The sequence below is a fragment of the Parus major genome, chromosome Z (genome assembly GCF_001522545.3).
Source record: "Parus major isolate Abel chromosome Z, Parus_major1.1, whole genome shotgun sequence".
NCBI lineage: Eukaryota > Metazoa > Chordata > Aves > Passeriformes > Paridae > Parus > Parus major.
The window spans coordinates 52094047-52103388 of NC_031799.1; the positions used below are offsets into that span (position 1 = coordinate 52094047).

The 9342-nt window shown below is 40.0% G+C and overlaps 1 long non-coding RNA gene across 1 annotated transcript; it reads left to right on the plus strand.

Annotated features, from left to right (window-relative positions):
- Positions 1-188: 188 nt before the first annotated feature.
- LOC107215999 lies at positions 189-3341 on the plus strand. Its single transcript, XR_001525343.2, has 2 exons — positions 189-430; positions 548-3341. It is a non-coding gene; the product is annotated as an uncharacterized LOC107215999 (long non-coding RNA).
- Positions 3342-9342: the final 6001 nt, after the last annotated feature.

A 9342-nucleotide genomic window follows, 5' to 3' on the forward strand; every position in this document is an offset into this window, starting at 1 on the left:
CCGGCAGACAGCGGAGCCGGGACGCGGCCGAAACTTCCCGGCGGAGACGGGCCGGGAACAATGCCCGGCTGGGCGGGGGCTGAGCCGCTCCGCAGGGCCCCGCGCGGTTGCCTCGGCCTGCGGCCGCCCCAGAGAAGCGCCACCCGCCCGCCCGGGGAGCTCCGCGCTTGCGCGGCGCCTCTGCGCCTGCGCGGGCGGTGCGGGCCTGTCCAGGCTGTGCGGGACGGCGGGCGCGGAGCGACGGGACTGTGCGGGCCAGGGAAACAAAAGGCTCGTTCCGCGGCCGAGGGGCTGGGAACGCGCGGGACTAGGGTGGGATCCGTTAGTTCAATCCGACATGAGCACTGTGACTCTGAACCCGTGTGATCCAGCGCCAGATCCAGATGCTTATTGAGCACGTCCAGGGATGATGACTCCATTACCTCCCTAGGTAACGTGTTCCAGTGCCTGACCGCCCTAACAGTGAAGAAGCGCCATTGGGTATCTTCCAGCTCAGCGTATTCTGTATGATTCTGTGTAATCTGAATCTTCCCCGTCTTGGTTCCAGGCTGTTTCCCCTGGTCTTGGCACTGCAGGCACAGCAGAAGAGACCAGTCGGCGCCTTACTACGCTCTCCCTTCAGGTATTGATAGAACAAGTGGAAACGGTTTTGTCAAGGGAGGATTAGACTGGATATTAGGGAAAAATACTTCACTTAGAGGTTGGTCAAGCACTGGAACAGGCTTCTGGGGCAACGGTGGACTCGCCATCCGTGAAAGTGTTCAAAAACCGTGGATGTGGTGCATGAGGACATGGTTTCATGGTGGACTTGTCAGTGTTAAATTGATAGTTGAACTCGATGATCTTGGTGATATTTTTCAACTTTAATGATTCTGATTCTATTCTAAAAATAAATTTTAAAAATACATCCTGGTAGGTGGTACTGTTTAGCTTTTAACTGTGACTGCATTGCTACTTACTCTGTACTTCCCTGAAAGTATGTCTTTCATGTTATTCAAGTTTGTAAGCTCTCAACCCCTTCTGCAAACCTATACCTACCTTCATCATCAACCATTTTTCTCCTTTAAGCGGGTTTGTTTGGTACATCAGCTTCACTTTACACCGAAGTACCTCTGGGATCATATATTTGTCATTACCAGGCAATGCAATAGGTAGATATCGTTCGATTTTTTTTTTCCCTCCCCAGTGTTAACAGAGCTGACAAATAGCAGCACGTTTACACTTGCATGTTTCTCTACAGTTCTCAGAAAGCATCTAAACATTCAGGTTTTCAAAGCTTTGCATTACCCAAAAGTATTTAGTGAATTTTTCCTGAGGCCAGTAAAACAAACTACTGCTACTACTTTCACAGCTCTCAAGCTCTTTTTATCTACTGGAATTGTTTCATGTCTTTCCTTCTGAGGGCTAACTCTGCTTCCAACTTACAGTATTAAGATATATGGAATTATGCTGGTTTTGTGCCCAGGGTCACAGTGAAAAGAGAAGTTGGCTCTAGCCCTCAGTTTATACCATTGGAATACATCCATTTACTGCTGTTTTTCTGCTTTAAGAAATTGTAATTTCAAAGAATGTTGTAGGCTGCTCTTTCTGTGAGTTTCCCTTTACTGCTTCTTGCTTTCCCTCACAGATTTCTAAGCAAAATAATTTTAAAACAGCCTTGTCACTGCAGTAGTAGCAATAAGCCTAAATATAGAAGTGCAGTGTAAATATTTATAAGATTCCCTTTATGAGGCAAGCTTTTCTAAGTGCCTTCCAGGGCAGCAGCATGTGTGGGGGGGTGCGGGGACTAGAAGGACAGCTGTGCTAAGAATTTCACTCAGGAGGGGATAATGTGTCTACAACACTCTTTCAGGAGGTTTATTTTGGTGAGAACAGTTTTAAATTTGAAAAAGATTCTGCAGAGAAAGAGCTCTTAGTAATATCAGCTTAGTAATATCAGAGCTGTTATCTCTGCACCCAACACACCTTTTCTGCTTACTTTGCAGACAAGGTTGCCATCCCAAGTCAGTTGGTGCTGGAGGTTTTACACATCACCTTGTGTCAGTTCTTAAGCATTGGAAGTCAACTCCCTGTCATGCTACATATATTGCTTTTCTGCTTTTCATACACTTGCCACGCTGGCAAGGAAGTTGTGGGTGCATGGCAGCTGGGAGGAGACCCAACCAGGACAGGCAACACCAACTGACTAAAGGGGTATTCCAGAGCACGTGACATCGGGCTCAGTACATAAAATAGAGATAAGAAAGAAGAGGAGGAAGGAGAACATTCAGAGTGATGGCATGATTTTTCCCAAGTCACCATTACAAATGATGGGACCCACTCTCCTGAAGATGGCTGAACAACTACATTCCCTTGGGAAGCGGTGAATTGATTCCTTGTTTTGCTTGTGTACATGGTTTTTGCTTTTCCTATTGAATTGTCTATATCTGAGCCCAGGAGTTTTCTGGCTTTTACCGTTCCAATCCTCTCCCTAGTCCTGCCAGTGGGGCATTAAGCAGGCAGGTGCCTGGGGCTTGTCTCCTAGCTCAACTTGTAAGCCATGACATCCTGTCAGCCCAACGCTCCTTTACCTTTAGTAGCATACCAAAAAGTGCTACATGATTGCTTTACTAGTCTTTCATAATGTCTGTGATCCTTTTATTAAAATTTCATGTTATTGTCTGTGTATAAATGCAAGAGAAACTTTTTTTTTTTTATGTTTACCTGTATTTATTTATGCCTTCATAGAAAGCATGTTTGGATTCTCCCATAAGCCTGTATATACTGACTCCATGTATAGATACACTGAACAATTGTGTTACATTTTAAGCAGCACTAAAATTATCCTCATCTTTGGAAGCTGATGTGTTATTTATTGAGGTTTTTCAGTAAGAATAAATGAAAAACTGAGTTGCAAAGGACAGCTTTTTTTTTTTTTTTCAATTTTAAACATGAAAATATTTCTATGCAATAATTTTCATGCTTAGTTAATTGCATCTAAGTTCCATAAGGGTTCTAAGTAATGATGGAGCTTAGGTTTCTGCTGTGTACCGCTGGCTTGTTGATGGACAAAAGTTACATGTTGACAAACGTCTTTGTATTTTTGTAGCTGCTTAGATATCTTGGATGATTGTATAGATGCTTCTACAGCAGCTAGGAAAGGAAAAAAAGCATGATTAGAATGAACAAACAGGAAAATATAGCTACACTCTTAATAACTACAGAACTTCCTCTGAGACCGGTGATGTAACCTGTGCAGGATAAACCCAGATGTTGCATGGAAGACTGTATTTCATTTTAAATTTGGGTAATTTTTTGTGCTGTTTACTCTGAAATTTTTAAATAAACAGTCAGTAACACCATTGAGGAATACATCATTCTCACTCATTTCAATAAAATAATTTCTCAGTTTGTGGTTATTAGTTCCAATGGCTTAATAAAAAACATCTACCTATATCTTGTATTTAAATAAAGGATATTTCTGTCAGGCATAGATATACGTATCACCTGTAAAAATCAAGAAAAATCTTTAATGCATATATTAGTCAGCATGTTCATATTCTGCATTGATGGTAGAAATTTATGTCCTGCTTAATAGAACAATTAAAGGGTAAAACTCTAGATACAGCTGTAATATAATGTAGTGTAATGTGTAAGCTATAGATTGGTCTTTTCAAGGAATGTTTATATAATGAAGCTTATAAAATAATAGTAGTGCAAGTTATTTTGATAACTTTGATAACTTGAATGAATTTTGATAACATGAGTTTAAAATTTTCATGTAAGTTACTAGAAAAAAAAAATTCTTTTTGGCCTACATTTTTAAATTAACATCTTCATGAATTGTGTCACTGAAAAGTAAGGAGAGAAAAATGCTGATTCACGTAACAGATTTTTCTTTATACTAAGATGTAGCCAGATCTAATTTCCTGGACATCAGATCAGTATAAAGCCAATTAAGTTTTAAAATGTCTGCTCACATGGTACCATCAAATCTTCTGTATACACTTACTCACTCTACAGAAACTAGTATTTGCATGTGAGGCATATAAAATTGTATTTGCAAAATGAGTAACTGTGTCTAAGGTCAGTCTTATACATCTAAAACATCCATTCTGTATATGAAGATTCCTATTTCCTTATGTATATATTCACATGGAACCACTTCCTTCATATGTTACGCTAGGATAGTTTAGGTGTCCTATTTTACTTAGTTTGATTTCTGTATGTCTTCCTTCATGGGATGATTTTTTTCCATTAAGATATGTTTCTCAATTTGAAAGAAGAAATAGGGTGTTAAAATCCAATATGCTAACTCCAATTCTTAGGTATTTTTGTTATGGGATTCTATGACTCAAGACACTAAATTAATCGAACTGCAAGATTTAATAGATAAAATGCTGTGGTATATATTTTGTAACTGCCCAGACTCCTAAACTTCTTGACATTATATCATTGTTGAGATGGACACACATCCCTTGTGCAGAGACAACAAAGGCTTCTTTATTACAAGGTGTTCTCAAGTTTTATACCCTTAAAAAAGCATGATCTTAAGTCATTAGTTACATCAAAATAGCTCATCATATTCATTTTGGGCAAAGAAATATCTCATTGTATCTTATTGGTACAAAGCAATTAATGTCAATAATTAATTGTCAAGGGTTTACAACAGATTATTAAGGTATGTATGCTGCTCAGAAGGCATGTATCCCCTAACTGCAAATATCTCTTATGTACCTAGTTTATCAGTTTCCATACTAACAGCCTTGCTTTCTTCCTTGCTATGGATAAAGTTGTATTTTATCAATTTTTTCTTTTGCTAACTCAGCTGTTGAGCCTGCAGACCAGCTGCTAAGCCCATCCACAACCTTATAATATGTTAATCTAAACATTGACTTCTCAGGTAGTCTACTTATCACTCTTTCTAATACTATTATGTTTAATGTTTGTGATAGAATTTACTTGTATGAAGCTTGTATGTTTAAATTAGTTGTATTTCTGTTGTTGACTTTGAAATCAGCTCTAGAGCATGAAACTACTAGGAGTAGGAGCATATGTAGTCTATAGTTTCAAGGAGTGTTGTAACTCATTCTAGAATAACCTAAACATACTCACACAGTGACTACTAAATTTTGACTTACTGTGGATTGAATTCTAAAAGATATTAAACAATTCAACTAGTGGTCATTTCACTATTCTATTTAAATTACAGGTACCTAAAAATTTAATGGTGATAGTGCTGAACCCAATTGCTTTGAAAGGCATAGAAGTCATATAATTGAAACGTTATAAATACGTTTCAACATGACATTCATGATGATTAGAAAAAAGGGGAAATTTAAACATTGCATCTGATGTATGACATCTGCTTCATACGGACAATTATTGTAGTGGCATTTAGCTGCAAAAAATGCTAGTTTCATTTGACATTTAAATGATAACTCATTAACACTGTTTAAATTTAATCTAAGATTTTCCAAGATATTCTGGTATATAGTTCATTTGCTGCTTTGTCAGCACCTGTGAATAGCTTTGCAACCTTCACTGATATTGCACAACTTGCAGGGATATCCTGTTGCAACGGGCAGTGGTCTTCTTGGCATGCCACGACCTTCCTAGAGAAGCATCCTAATGGGCACACTGTCGAGGCACAGGCAGGACTCTGGCACAACGAGCTGGGTCCGCAGAGCAGCAGGTCAGCTCCAGGTGACACGGAGACAAGAGACAGAGCCTGGTATGGCGTTCCTCAGAGACAGAGCCTTTATTATAAAGGGAGCACTCAGTGAAGGGTGCCAGGGACAAGAACTTTGCGGGAAGTGAGGGTGCAGGGGTTTATATGGGAAAAGCAGGGGGTGGGGTAGAGCAGCAGGCGAATGGACTGAGAGCTCAGGGGCAGAACAAAAGGGGAAGGGCAAATAGGATTTGTAAGATTAACATGTGTTGCAAGACACACTGGGGGCAGCTCCTCTCCACCATGATGGAGAGTGGTGCCCACCTGAGGCCTTTCATTTAGGGGGCTTCTTCAAGCTGTCCAGACTTTAGGCTTCGTCTTCTGCACGGGAGCACGGAGTCTCTAGGCTGTCACCCTCCACAATATCCATTTCCTCATAATGAGCAATGACACATTAATTCTTCAAAGATTTTTTCTGTAAAACAATGAAAGATGAGCCATTTGGAGAAGTGTATTAATCACAGAGTATATAATATGAATACAATAGGCTTTGGCTGTATTTTGGCAACTACTGTATATATGCTTATAACAGTAGCAGGGTTTAGCATGGTGAATGGAAAATTAGGGAAGACTAAATACGAGTATCCTTCTAACTAATGAAAAATTGCAGTGTATGTGGTAAAAAGGAGACAAGGAGCTGCCTTGAAATACACAAGGACTAGGCACATCTAGTCTTGCAACAGGTGAGCATAGGGACACCATTATGGCAATAAAGGGTTCTAGCTTCTGCTTAAGTTCATGCCAGGTGGTGGTCAGGAATTCCCAGAGGAACAAAGTCAGACTTGCAGATTTCAGATAAGGTTACAGTCCCTTTCTAACGAATTTAGAGCTGGCAGTGGTCTTCACTGGTCTTCACCATGTAGGTACTTGAACCTACTGCTCCATCTTTTAAATCTGGTTCTCACTGCAGGGAAAGATCTCTCTATGGCAGCAGATTAGCTCATATTACATTTCACAAGAGAAGACAGTGTCCCTTGTCACTTGGAAAGGATGCTTCTTAATATTGGTGCTTTTAAGGTTTTGTTCTTTAGCAGGGGAGAGAAGGACTGAGATCACCTCCTATGGTAATTGGGCTTGCTTTTGAAAGCCTGGCTATTTCATGCCTCAGTCAAAGCAGATAATAATTGAAAAAGTTATGGGCTTGTGTATGTAATTTACAGCAGATACTGCACAAGATACTGTTCCAGTCTACAACTGAACTCACATATCTGTAACTCAGATTTCCTCTGGATAATGTATTCTTGTGAGAATGAAAATTTGCATTGACATAAATTTGTTTAGTTACTTCTATGCCAAACTGTCTAGCAATTCTGCATTTGCCTTCCTCCTTTTCTTTGTCACCCTTCCAACCACTCTACGGTCCTAACCAGCCAATCCACCTATTTGCATCACCTGTGTTTCCAGGGGAATAGAGTACCTGGACAACAGGAATGCCTGACATTACCTCCTTGTACGAATACCAGCATTTGGCCATATTCTGCCTTTTTCTGTCTCTGAGTTTGGATGCCAGCATAGCAAGAATATACATTCTTTTTGTTAGACCTTTACCATGCCTCATCACATAACTTACGATCATGGATCATATCAGACTCTAGGATTAAATTAAGGCAATTCCTACCTAGCAGGTACAGAAAATATGTCATATTTGAGAGTAATATCCATGTCAGTGGAGAAGCAAGGTCTCATATGAGAGCAACTCTCAAGAGTTGCTCTGCAGTGTTATTGTGCAAGTACTGTACCAACAATTACATAAGCAGCAATATGAAAACTTTATTATCAGTGTCACATCAAGAGTTTTACACATTACCAACTGCTTAAGATCTTAAATTGTTGAGACTCATTGAAAAACAGCAATCCTGTTCACACAGACTTTAATCCATCCACAGTGTACAAGACACCATGTTTCAGTTGTAAAAATTGCCATAAAAAAGCAGTAGGAACTGCCTATCTCCATCTTGCTTTCTTAAATATCTTCCAAGGTGATAGTAATTAGTATGAAGGGCCAAGACAGACCCAAATCTGGAAGAAGGGTTGCTCAGCTGTGTCATGAAACCCATTATCAGACATCCCCCCCAGTGGAGAGGTAAGAAGGGAGATGGGAAGCATTTTTCCTTTAGTGTTTTTTTTTTTTGTTTATTTGTTTTTGGGGTTTTTTTTGTTGTTGGTTTTTTTTTGTGGTTTTTTTTTTTTTTGTATCTTTGCTTGTATTTTTTGTCATGTCTTCCTCAGCCTTCACTGAGTTACATTTTTCCTTTGCTGTTTTGTTGCACAGATTAGCAAAGTATCTTTCAATATTAAAAATCATGTATAACGATGAATTGAACAAGCCTCAAAAGAAAAACTCCTCTTAACTTAATGTCACGCTGTAATTATTTTTTAATTCAAAGATGGCACTAAGAGACCTAAGCCATCTTTCTGTATCCTTATTTTAACTGAAGAGCAGCTCATCCATAATCAAGTGTATCCAATATGGCACATAGGCTGTACTCTGCTAATGGAGATATCTCTGATATGGGTGGTTACACAGCATGTTTTAAAGTGCATAGAAAGAGAGATAGAAAGGGATGTGCCTTAAAAACAAACAAAAGAACCTAACAACACAAATGGCATTCTGGGAAGACAGAAGTTGTACAAACATTCTCCACATTCTTTATTGTAATGGAAATTTAATATTGCAGACTGTTTTCCAAATCCTGAAAATCACCAATGTTAACTGTACCTCATTGCTTTATTTTGTTTTAAAAAAAGCAACAGCATAAAAGGCTAATAGAAATAATTAAAATAGCTAAGAATGTGGAAAGTTAACACAGCAATTCATGGAATCACAGAACCACAAAATGATTTGGGTTAAAAGGGAACCACAGATCATCTAATTCCACCCTTCTGCCATGGGCAAGGTCATCTTTCACTATCCCACATTGCTTCAAGGCCTGTTCAACCTGGCCTTGAACAATGCCAGGGATGGGGCAACCTGTGCCAGGGCCTCACCACCCTTGCACTGAAGAATATTTTCCTAATATTTAAGCCTGCCCTCTGACAATTTAAAGCCATCCCCCCTTGTCCTGTCATTCCATGCCACTGCCAAGAGTTCCTCTCCAGCTCTTGGAGACCTTTAGGTGCTGGAAGGGGCTCTAAGGTTTCCTCAGAACCTTCTCTTCTCCAGGGGGATTGGGCTGAACACCCCCAACTCTCTCAGCCCATTTGCATAGCAGAGGAGCTCTGGCCCTCTGACCCTCATTGTGGGTCCTCTGGACTTGCTCCAAAAGATCCACATCCTTTTTTTTCTTTAGGACCCTAGAGCTGAACACAGTACTACAGGCAGGGTCTCACCAGAGCAGAGCAAAGGGGGAGAATCAATTTTTTTTACCTATTCAAAGTAATCTCATTTTTCAGGAACCGATTCCCTCTGCTTGTAGAAATGGAGGATGAAGGGTGAAATAAACTTAAGAAATCCTATGGATGCTAAATTCTGACAGTGCCTGTACATATTACAGGCAGCAGAGCTTCTCAGGCTGGTCCTGAGAAAGTAGTCTGGGAAAGAATTAAAACAATCCTCAGGGACACAAAACAACCTTGCAGGTGTTGTTATGTGTTCCTTGTTTTCCTTGCAGGAGAAAGTCAGGGGGGTGGTG